Source organism: Lathyrus oleraceus, chromosome 6, assembly GCF_024323335.1.
Source record: "Lathyrus oleraceus cultivar Zhongwan6 chromosome 6, CAAS_Psat_ZW6_1.0, whole genome shotgun sequence".
In the NCBI taxonomy this organism is placed as follows: Eukaryota; Viridiplantae; Streptophyta; class Magnoliopsida; order Fabales; family Fabaceae; genus Lathyrus; species Lathyrus oleraceus.
Genome location: NC_066584.1, coordinates 160,382,414 through 160,393,299, shown reverse-complemented (window position 1 = coordinate 160,393,299; position 10,886 = coordinate 160,382,414). Strand labels below are relative to the sequence as shown.

Below are 10,886 nucleotides of genomic sequence, written 5' to 3'. Positions count from 1 at the left end.
CATATTTATATAGAAAATAAACGGCTATCAGATGCATGGTTTCGTAAGTGGCTCTGATACCACTGAAGGAGAATAGCGATCCAAAACGCAGCGAAATTTAAAATTTTCTCCTTTAGTGATCCTTACGAATGGGCATGATCAGTGATAGAATCGTTACCTCTTGTGACGATTAAAGCCTTTAATGCAGATCTACGGAGCGATCACGAACGTTGAACGATGACAACGCCTCTACTCAGTCCACACGATCGAATTCCTTCAATCTCAGTGCTAGCTGCTACGAATGAAGGCTTTGAGTAAGAGAGAGAGAGAGAGAGAGAGAGAGAGAGAGAAATAGAGAGAAATGAAATTGCAACTGCACAAAATGCTTCTGCACAAGGGTTCTATTTATAGAACCACTTGTGTGGGCTGCAAGCTAAAAAACTCACTTAAGTGTATGTGGCCCATATTTTATAATATGCCAAAATCACTTAAGCGCGTGGTACCTTACCATATTTCGTATTCTATTTAAGTACATCGTACCTTACGATGTTCTACAATTCACTTAAGTGCACCGTACCTTATGGTGTTCCTTAGTTACTCTATCTCTCATCAATCCGTCCTTTTGTGTGTGACCCTGTAGGTTTTCGCGGCATTGACAATTATATTAAATCACATATTTAACGTAATAAACAATGAGCGGTATCTAGCAACACATCACTACTACCCAAGACACGAAAATGTCATGTGATCTGACAAATCCTTCTATGATAATACTTATGTGTATAATTACCCTTTTACCCTTATGTCTATATTGAACACAAGGCATAGACCGTGTCATCCTTGTCCAGTTCAATATTGGGCCCATAGACATTTATCCTGTTACGCAGGATGGGCAAATTCCATCTAGGTCACTCATGTCCCTTAGCATTCTTCGTGGAGTACCCATCAACTGTCTTTATGGTCATCCAGTTACGGATAACGTTTGATCAACAACAAGGCACTCGACTCTACATCTAGGGTCCATAGTGGTTTCAGGTCGAAGGGTGGTATACACCATTATCACCATGAGAATAACTTATGACACTTTGCATAACATTCTATATAGTATTCCCATAGCGGGTCAATCCAGTATAAATATTACTCTTAATATTCATACCTATGTTTAAGACTTGATAACTCCTTATCCATGATCCATGAGATGTGATCATCAGTCTATATACATAATAGTCTTTATGCTTTAATGTTATCCCACTTCACAATAAAGCTTGACTACGGATACTTTAAGAATAGTGTCCTTATGTTTAATGTGATCTCATGATTAAGTCACACTTGATACATTAAACGGACTAGCTATCCTAGGGACTTTATTAAACAAACATAATAAAGAAAAAGCCTTTTATTATTAATAAATAATTCGATACAAGTACCAAAAGTATTGGCCTCTAGGGCTTACACCAACAGTATAACTATGCATCATTTGTTTATCATTTAGATTGTATCTTACTTATAGTGATTTGATGTATAAACTTAGGTCTGAAATGCATCAAACCTATTGGATCATCATAAATCGAATTATGTTTTGAATGAAAGTTTATGCAAATATTTTTAAATCGCTTTGTTTAAAAGCGACTTTGGCTATCATGTAATCGGGTTGCATTAGAAAGAATCACGCCTTTAGTGATATCTTGTAGTATTTGTATTAGATTAATTCATTGAAAAACTTCCAAGTTCTCTTCGCGTTGTGTTTCGCTTACGTGTGTCATACCCCAATTTTGTCCGGGCATATTTAAATTTTCATAAAATTAATTTCATTTTAATTTGTATCATATGCATAGCATGACATACATTCCATTACAAATAATAGCTAGAATATCAGTCAGGATAAATTTATTGAAAATACAGACAAATCATTTGAATTATTTCTCAAGAACATGCACAAATCAGCGGTTAAAAAGTTTCAAAATTAAAATTGCAGACACCGGTATTATTAATCTACGGTTCATGTAGTTTAATCTGGTGTACTTGTTATATTTTTTCAGCGACTATTTCGGTTGCATTTTGACCCGCCTGAGCCTTTTAACCGGTGCAAATTTATTTCAGAATTTGAAGAAACGTTGTATTTTTTCAATAATTATATTTTGTGCTGAGCATTTTAGTGTGACCGATTTAATTTTCTGAGCAAATTTATACTCGATTTCTATTTCTAATTGGTCAATATTTTTTGATTAGTTATTTAATTAAAGTAATTAGAGTCAAATATTAATTAGAATTTTCTTTTAATATTTTATTTTCTTAAATAAATAATAAGTGTAAAAAATATATATATAGATTTTTACATTGGATTCTTCAACCTATCTCCACTATCTCTCCCACTCTCCACTCATTAAAAAACTCACCTCACACTATTCTCTCACTCACAAAATCTCTTCTTCCTCTTATCCAAACCTCATGCCCTCACACGCGTCATCCTCCATTCATTTAATAAAGCACACAAACCACTCCCATTCATTGGACACCCCACGTGTCTCTCTCACACCACATAAACTTTTTCCTTCACTCACATTTCTCTCTCACACACCTACCACCTCTCTTCTCTCTCTCACTTCTCTGAAAAAAGAAAACAACCACTCACCCTCCATTTCACCACCACCGAAAAGCCTCGCGGCCACATATTTTCACCATCTCTCCACAAACCCTCAGCGACCCTCCATCTTCAACTCTCCATCACAACAGATCCAAACCCGCCGTCACGAACCTCACACGTCGCTTCCTCCGTTACCTTCCACCAACAACCGCACCTCTCTCCATCGTCCATCTTCACCACCGCCATCCACTATTTCCAACCTCCGCCGTGGCTTCTCCATCGAACAGCGTGCCTCACCATTTCCATTGTCTTCCTTCAACCAGCACGTCGACGCCACCTATCAAACTACCCTGTTCTTCCTTCGATTTCACCACCTTCCGTTAAACCGCGACTGGCAACAACACAACCGCACCCAGATCTTCCATTAGCAACAATCATACCTCCGACCGATAACCCTTCAACCAAAACATAACCGCGTCATTGCGAACCTTGGTAACGACAAACAAACGTGAGATAGCTGTTGTGGAACATCCGACGGGCACGGATATCAGAACTCAAAGACTCCATATCGCCGTGTTCGACATCGCGCTGTCGTCACGTATTCTTGCTCAAGTCTGGAGGCCACTCACGACTGATTTACTGAAGAGAGGTTAGCTTTTAAAAAGAGGCCATTCTTTATCGATCCAAATTCGACTCAGTGAGGTTGGATTCATGGCTTTGGTTCCCAGCTTCGGACCGTGACTTGGCGTTCCAAACGGCACCAAGCGAGTAACTTCGATCAACTCTCCCATCAACTCAACTTCTATCCAGGGCTCCAACATAGGTTCGATATTTCGGTTACGGTAACAGTTTACATCACAATTGCCTTGATATTGTACTGTTTGTGGTAGTTACTATTTGGATTTTGATTTCAACTCGGTTGCATTGCATATGCTGATTGGATTGTATAGGATATGTACATGCTTAATTGTTTTGATTCTAAGTGTTTAAGCTGGTTAAATTAGCGGACCATTTTGAAGTTATTATTTGGGTAATTGTTTTGCTATGTACCCTATACCATTTTGATTCTGAGTGTGGAAATTGTTTTGCTCCATACCATTTTGAATAGGGTATGTACTGTTGATCATTTTACTCTTGTTATTAGCTTCTATGGTGTTTTGACACCCTTGGATTTTAATTGAGCAGCTGGTATTCTTTATAATACTTTATGTTAACCATGACCCGTTGCAACAATAGATTCTAAATGACGAAAAGATAGAGTTTCGGGTCTTAGTTAATGTTGGTTATACTAATATAATTCTTGTTTGCTTAAATAAAGTGTCAAACATTTCATCTTTTTGTAATGTGCATGTGTTTATAGTTTGAGTTTTCGATTTGTATTGCCATGAATGTGTCATAGCTTGTAGTTTTTTTACTGCTGCAAATTAGCTTTAGATTTACACCTCATGAATTTTAGATACTTGCTTTATGGTTATATTTATATTTTATTCCATTATGATGGTGGTGTAGATCTCGCAATACTGTACATAATATAACTAGTTTTGACATTATTCAATTTCAATTCCTTTACGATGTTTGTGTAGATCTAGCAATAGTGCATGGTAAATAATATAACTAGTTTTGACATTATTCAATTTCAATTCCATTACGATGTTTGTGTAGATCTTGCAATGGTGCACTGTAAATAATATAATTAGTCTTGACATTTTTTTAATTTCAATTCCATTTTCTTTTGTGTTAGAAATCCGGGTTAAATAAGTGGATTCGACAAATTCATGTCGCTATGCCACCAACATTTCAATAAATTAATTGCATATTTCACCGTGTTTTCATCTTTACATACGACATTTCGATTGTCGTTATGTATAAACCGGTTTAGGAGCACATTGTGACCGATTTCATTCAACCCATTAAACTAACATTGCTAGTTATTTTCTATCACTTTTAATTAAATTAAGTTGAATTTTGATTAATTAGTTACTTCCGATTAATTAAAATTAATTAACTTAATTATTTTGATTCAATCCAAACCAATTTCAAAAAGCACAAACCACAATTCTCGATCCAAATATCGAGCCCATTTTCAAAAAAACACCTTTGTAATTCGATCGCTTTCATGCATCGCCATCAACCTCACATAGCTTACTCTTGGACTTCCTTACAATGAAACCTATTTGATTATTGATTAATCGAGTAGATGAATAATACACTAAATAAAATTCATTTCATTCATAAACATGAATTCAAACCATTTTCCAAACCCTTCAATTTCAAAAGAATTTTCTCTTTTTAACATAAACTTGGGATGAAAAGGAGATAGGAAGCGTACGCTTCACTATTTCTCAAGCACTTGAATAATTGGCGTACGCCATATTGCTCGAGTTCTTGTCACCCGATTAAACCTTAATCATAACAATTTCAAATCACATCTTCTAAATCAATTACAAATCCAAAATTCCAAACTCTTTTAATTATTTCCGATAATAAAAGGATAGGAGGCGTACGCCTCATTATCTTTCGATTATTCGAATAATTGGCGTACGCCACATTGCTCGAATCTTCGTCGTCAATTCAAAACCACAATCGAATAAACTCAAATCACCTTTTTAGATCAAATTCAATTTCACAAAAACAAACTTTATAATTTAAACTTCAATAGAGAATGGGAGGCGTACGCCTCACCATTCCTTGATTATTTGAATAATTGGCGTACGCCACATTGCTCAAATCATCGACAAATCAAAACCTACCAATTCAAATTCAAACTATCTTCGCAAGTCAAATGCAACAAGAACATATCTTTTTACAATTTAAACCTCGGATGATAAAAGATGGGAGGCGTTTGCCTCGCCATCTCTCGATTATTTGAATAATTGGCATACGCCATATTGCACAATAAATTTGGATAAGGGAATAAGTGGCGCACGCCTCATTATTCTTTGAATAAGAAAGTAGGAGGCGTATGCCTCACTACCGTGCACATTCAACACCCACAAACAAACTTTCGATAAAAATTCGAACCAAAAAGGAATAGAAGGCGGTCACCTTATTATTCCTCGAAAGAATTGGACGATTGGTGTACACCACATTGCTCAATCTTTCGTCGTTCTTCAATAACAAATCAAACCTAACTTCTCACCCCCGCGCAATCGAAACCAAAACACCCAAACACATCAAATCAACTCGTCACCCCCGCGTGACCAAAACCATTCTTTCAGAAAGAACACTGTCAATCCTTTCTAATGCGCACAACAAACCAGTGCTTAAGCCTCCACCGAGAGTAGACAAGCCAGCGTTTAGCCGTTAGAACGCCGACCTACACAGTCGTTTATCAAACAAAACACACCAAATATTCGTAGTAGCCCGAACTACAAATGCTCTGATTTCCTTATTGCACCATAAGGATACGTAGGCACGAGATTGCGAGATCTTGGCGAGCACACTAATAAAAAACCTCTCATTTCCCCTTCCTGAGGTCTTCATCCATCTCTATTATCAACTCTAATTACTCAAAGAAAGAAAATAACATTTAACTAACATTCAAATAGCAAATTAGACTAAAAGGTTCCCGTTGAGTACAACGGACGTGAGGGGTGCTAATACCTTCCCCTTGCGTAATCGACTCCCGAACCCGAATATGGTTGCGACGACCATTATTCCATTTTCTAAAAGGTTTTATCGATATTTCCCTATCCCTTTATTGGGATAAATAAAGTTCGGTGGCGACTCTGTTCGAACATAATTTTTTTCGCGACCATCGCGAGGAATCGTATTTTTCGAGATGCGACAACGTGTATTTTAAAATATTGGATTTCGTTTTATGGAACCTAAAATATTTTTGAAATTGTCTTTTTTGGGAATAGATCTATTCAACCCACCTTTTAGACTTTTGTGTCCATATTCTTTAACATGAAAGTCACAAGATTTTAGCCATGTTCTTCACAAGTTCTTTTAATTCTTGAAAGATCAAGACTCCTCCGTGGATTGTGTAAAGCTCTTAAATACTAATATGTCAGATTGAAACCAATAAGACCTAGTTGCCTTATAACCCAAGCAACTAGTGTGTGTGAGAGAGATACACCAATAAAGTTAGTTAGAAAGTAACTAACTCCTAACCACCAAACACCAAACTAACAAAGCTTGTTAGTGAAGCTTCTCAATGTATTTTTATTAGTCCTAGGATTACAATGTTGAACATATACAACATGTGGTGACATTTTGACTTAATTATTTTAGATTTTATTTTGGTCCCACAATCTTTCATATTTCATCATCCCTGCAGCTGCTACAGATCCACGCCTCATCAGACCCACACCTCAACAAAGCACGCCTCAACAAAATCTACAACCAAAGATGGAGTCTTACAACCACTCAACAAAAACTACAACCAAAGATGGAGTCTTACAACCAATGTTCTCTATTGAGCACGCATAATTTCCTAGCTACTAGCTAACACGCTCAATAGAGTACATGCCTCATCTTGCAAGACTCATCATTGTAGTTAATTGTGTCCCGACAAAGTCACTTCGTCGCCATCAGCACTAGTGACTATTCAACTCCAACAATACCTTACGTTAAACTTGAGTTGTTTTACAGTATATTATATTAGGAAATATGCAATAACTTCTCTCAAACAATACCTTGAACATTTTAAGTAATAAGAGCTATTTTCTCTCGAGAAACTTTCAATTTAATACACCATGGAGAAAATGCTACCTTACAAAATTTGAGAGAAAATCATCCACTACTAGTATAAACTTTTCTTACATTAGCATACTGGTAGTGCCTCCCTAAATGCAATGCTTAAACTATGGCTACCCTTTCGACCCCTCTTACCGATTTCTGCATTCCCTCTCTGCATCATAGCTACAAATTCATTGTAGTCTATTCGTCCATCCTGAAAATCCAAAACATGCATAACAAAGTTATTATCAATCCAACATTTAGAATCCGATTCCAAGAAACAGAGAAAAAAAGTATATACTCACATTATTCTGATCAGCTTCTCAGATCATTTCCTCCAAGCCAACGTCCCCTAAGCCAAATTCTTCACAAGCTTTTTGAAGCTCATCTCGAGTGATGAACCCACTTCCATCTTTGTCAAAATATGAGAAAGCGGCAACTAAATGATCTTCCCTATCAACTTTATTTAAATGCAATGTTGCAGCTATGAACTCTCCATAGTCAATTGTACCACTATTATCAACATCCGCTTGAAATTCAAAAACGATTGGAATGATGGGTCAAATTAGTATAGTACTAACTCAAATCTCTTAGCATATGTCTAAGAGACTTGATTTTCTACCAAATGTGCCGCACCATGTCGGCTTAGGTATTCTATATATTGACTATGCAATTGAGTTCTATATGATTGGCATCATAACCGAAGTGTTTCTAAAGTAATCATAAGGACATGAACCAATATATAAATAAGTACCAAAGAAGTTAACAGCTATGATTAATGAATGTTTTCTGAAGTTCAGCAAACAAAGATGTGTAATTCTGAACTAATACTAACAGATTGCATTAAATCGTAAATTTCAGATTCATTGAGATTGGCACCAAATTTTTTCAGTCCAACCTTGAGTTCTTCAAACGTAATGTAACCACTATTGTCTGTATCGATCATCTTAAACATTTCTTTCAATCCAGCAATTTCTTCTTCAGAGAGATTCTCGGCAATAACCTGCACAGAACAACATTAACATTTGCAATTTGACAATCCAAGGAAACGTAAAAATATGTTGTACTGAGTTGTGTGACGGAAAAAATAACTTACTCTAAGTGCCATTTTCTTGAGCTTGTTCATTGCAGTAAACTGTTTCATGCGACTCAAAACTGCAGAATCAAGAGGCTTGTCTGGGGCTGCTCCATCAACCTGAATCCAGGGGTGACCTGCAAATAATCAGATCATTATCATTAACAATTTGATAAAAGACCTCAAGTTCAACAATGTTATAATAATTTGTATTCACAATATTTCATTCAAGATACATTATATTTTTATACTTTGGATAAAACTAAAATGTTCAACTGTACGAAATATTAGAGATTCGTGAAAATTTCACTGAATTAGTAACTTCATTAACATACTTTCATCTGAAGTGTTGAAATTTGAAGGCATGTTGAAAAAAACTACTGGAACTTGACAAAAGAAATAAGACTATGTATGGAAAATATATGAAAGGCAATTAATCACATGCATGTCAAATGTGGGACAGAATTAAGTAGTATAATGCCTAATAACTTGTTTCACTAGTATCGATCTCATTGAGATAACTGTTGAGAAACTTACGAAGAACGTCAAAAGCTGATAACCGTTTACTAGGATCTCTAACAAGCATCTTCTGAACCAAGTCTTTTGCACTTTCAGATATACCAGGCCATGGATCTGATGTGAAATCAAGATCACTATGCAAAATGGCCTCAAATATCTCCTGCTCCGATTCTATTTCAAAGGATCAATATAAATGTTAAATTTTTCAGAACATGGAAACTTATAATTGTAGGGAAACATAGATTAAGCAAATCGCTAGATAGGAATATTGTAAGTTTGATATCTTGAGAACTCTTACCACCCCAAAATGGAGGCACCCCACATAAGAGAATGTACAAGATGACACCGGCGCTCCAAACATCTGCTTCTGGGCCAATATCGCTTGCGTAAAACTTCAGGTGCAACATAGTATGGACTTCCTACTACATCATTGAAAATGTCACCTGTAAAATGTAAGTGTTAGTCTCTTTGGAGTAAATTTATTTTACAATTCGCAGTAAGATTCAATTACAATTCATAAAATCATTCTTCCAATTGATGGCACGAATCTGCATTTGATAACCAAGTGAAAAACAGACAATTGAAGATAAAATGGAAATAAATTCAGACAAACCTGGTTTAAAAAAAGAAGATAGTCCAAAACCTATTGCCTTAAGAGGAGAATCTTCCTGCTGATTAACAAAAAGAAAACTCTCCGGCTTAAGATCACGATGCATTACTCCGAGAGAATGACATGACTGAATAACACCAACAATAGTCCGTGCAAGTTTAGCCGCTTTTCTCTCCGTATAATGCCCTATTTCCACAATCCTATCAAAAAGCTCACCACCTGAACACAACTCCATAACAACATGAACAACAACAGCATCTTCAGAAGCTTCCTTAATCGAAACTATGTTTTCGCTCCCAGCCAAGTGATGCATAATCTGAATCTCTCTCCTCACATCTTCCAGATCCTCATCCGTCAACAACTTCCTCTTCAAGATAGACTTACACGCATACTCTTTCCCAGTTGCCTTCTCCACACAAAGAAACGTTGTTCCAAATTGCCCTTGTCCAAGTTTTTGTCCCAAATTATAAAACTCCTTAAGACTAACCGTTTTTCGCTGTAAAACCGAATCTGCTTTAAGTCCTGCACTTGCTAGTCTCTTCACATTGCGAGGCCTCTTTCGTTTTGCAGGTGTAGCAACAACACCTTCATTTGTTTGCGGTTTTTGCTGTTGCGCTGGCTTTACATCCTCATTCTCAATTTTCACTACCTGCGGTGCCTTGTTTTGAACAGCTTCAATAGCTTTTGTTGGACTGGTTTTCTATGCATCAGAAGTATCTTTCTTCGTTCTACCATGCGACCAGCAAGAAGGACTTGGAAGAGCTGAGGGTGATGACACATCCTTTGATTGTGAGGTTTTCGATCCAACACAGTTGTTTCCCATCTAACACTAATTACCCCCTATCCCAAGCATCATTCCTTGTTCGTGTCTTGACGGATGACCATGCCAAAGTCGATCCTATCCGGTGTCCGTGTCAAAGTCCTGTCCTATCAAGTGTTTGTGTCCTGTCAGGTGTCCGTGTCTGATCTGCTGTCGGTGTTAGAGTCTGATTCATGAAAAAGAAAATATGTGAAAAAAATAGAAACTCAAACCTAAAAAATGTCAAAACCCCAATTTTTTTCATTCCTCCAATTGAAAAAAGATAACCAAAATGAAAGCAAAAAGAAACAAAGGAAATGTGAGTTTACCTTTGATCATAAGCTTGATGGTGCAATGCAATTGATCATTGGAGAAAGATGTTTTGCAACATGAACATGCAAGTATATGCTATAAAAGTGGGGTAACAAAGATTTTGTAGAATTTTGAAGAATGTTAAAATTATAGGTGGAAAATTAACGTGAAAAACCCAAAATTTTACCAAATTCAATGAACCCTAAGAAGAAAAAAAGCGTGAGTTTTATTGAAGATGGAAAATGGGAATGAATCTCAACGTGACGGAAATCACGTTGAAAAATGGAAGAGAGATAAAGACAGAAAGTTATGTCGTTTTTTCTGT

General features: G+C 36.4%; 1 pseudogene; it reads right to left on the bottom strand.

Moving 5' to 3' along the window:
• Positions 1 to 6,814: 6,814 nt before the first annotated feature.
• On the bottom strand, positions 6,815 to 10,886 carry LOC127096976 (calcium-dependent protein kinase 10-like; annotated as a pseudogene).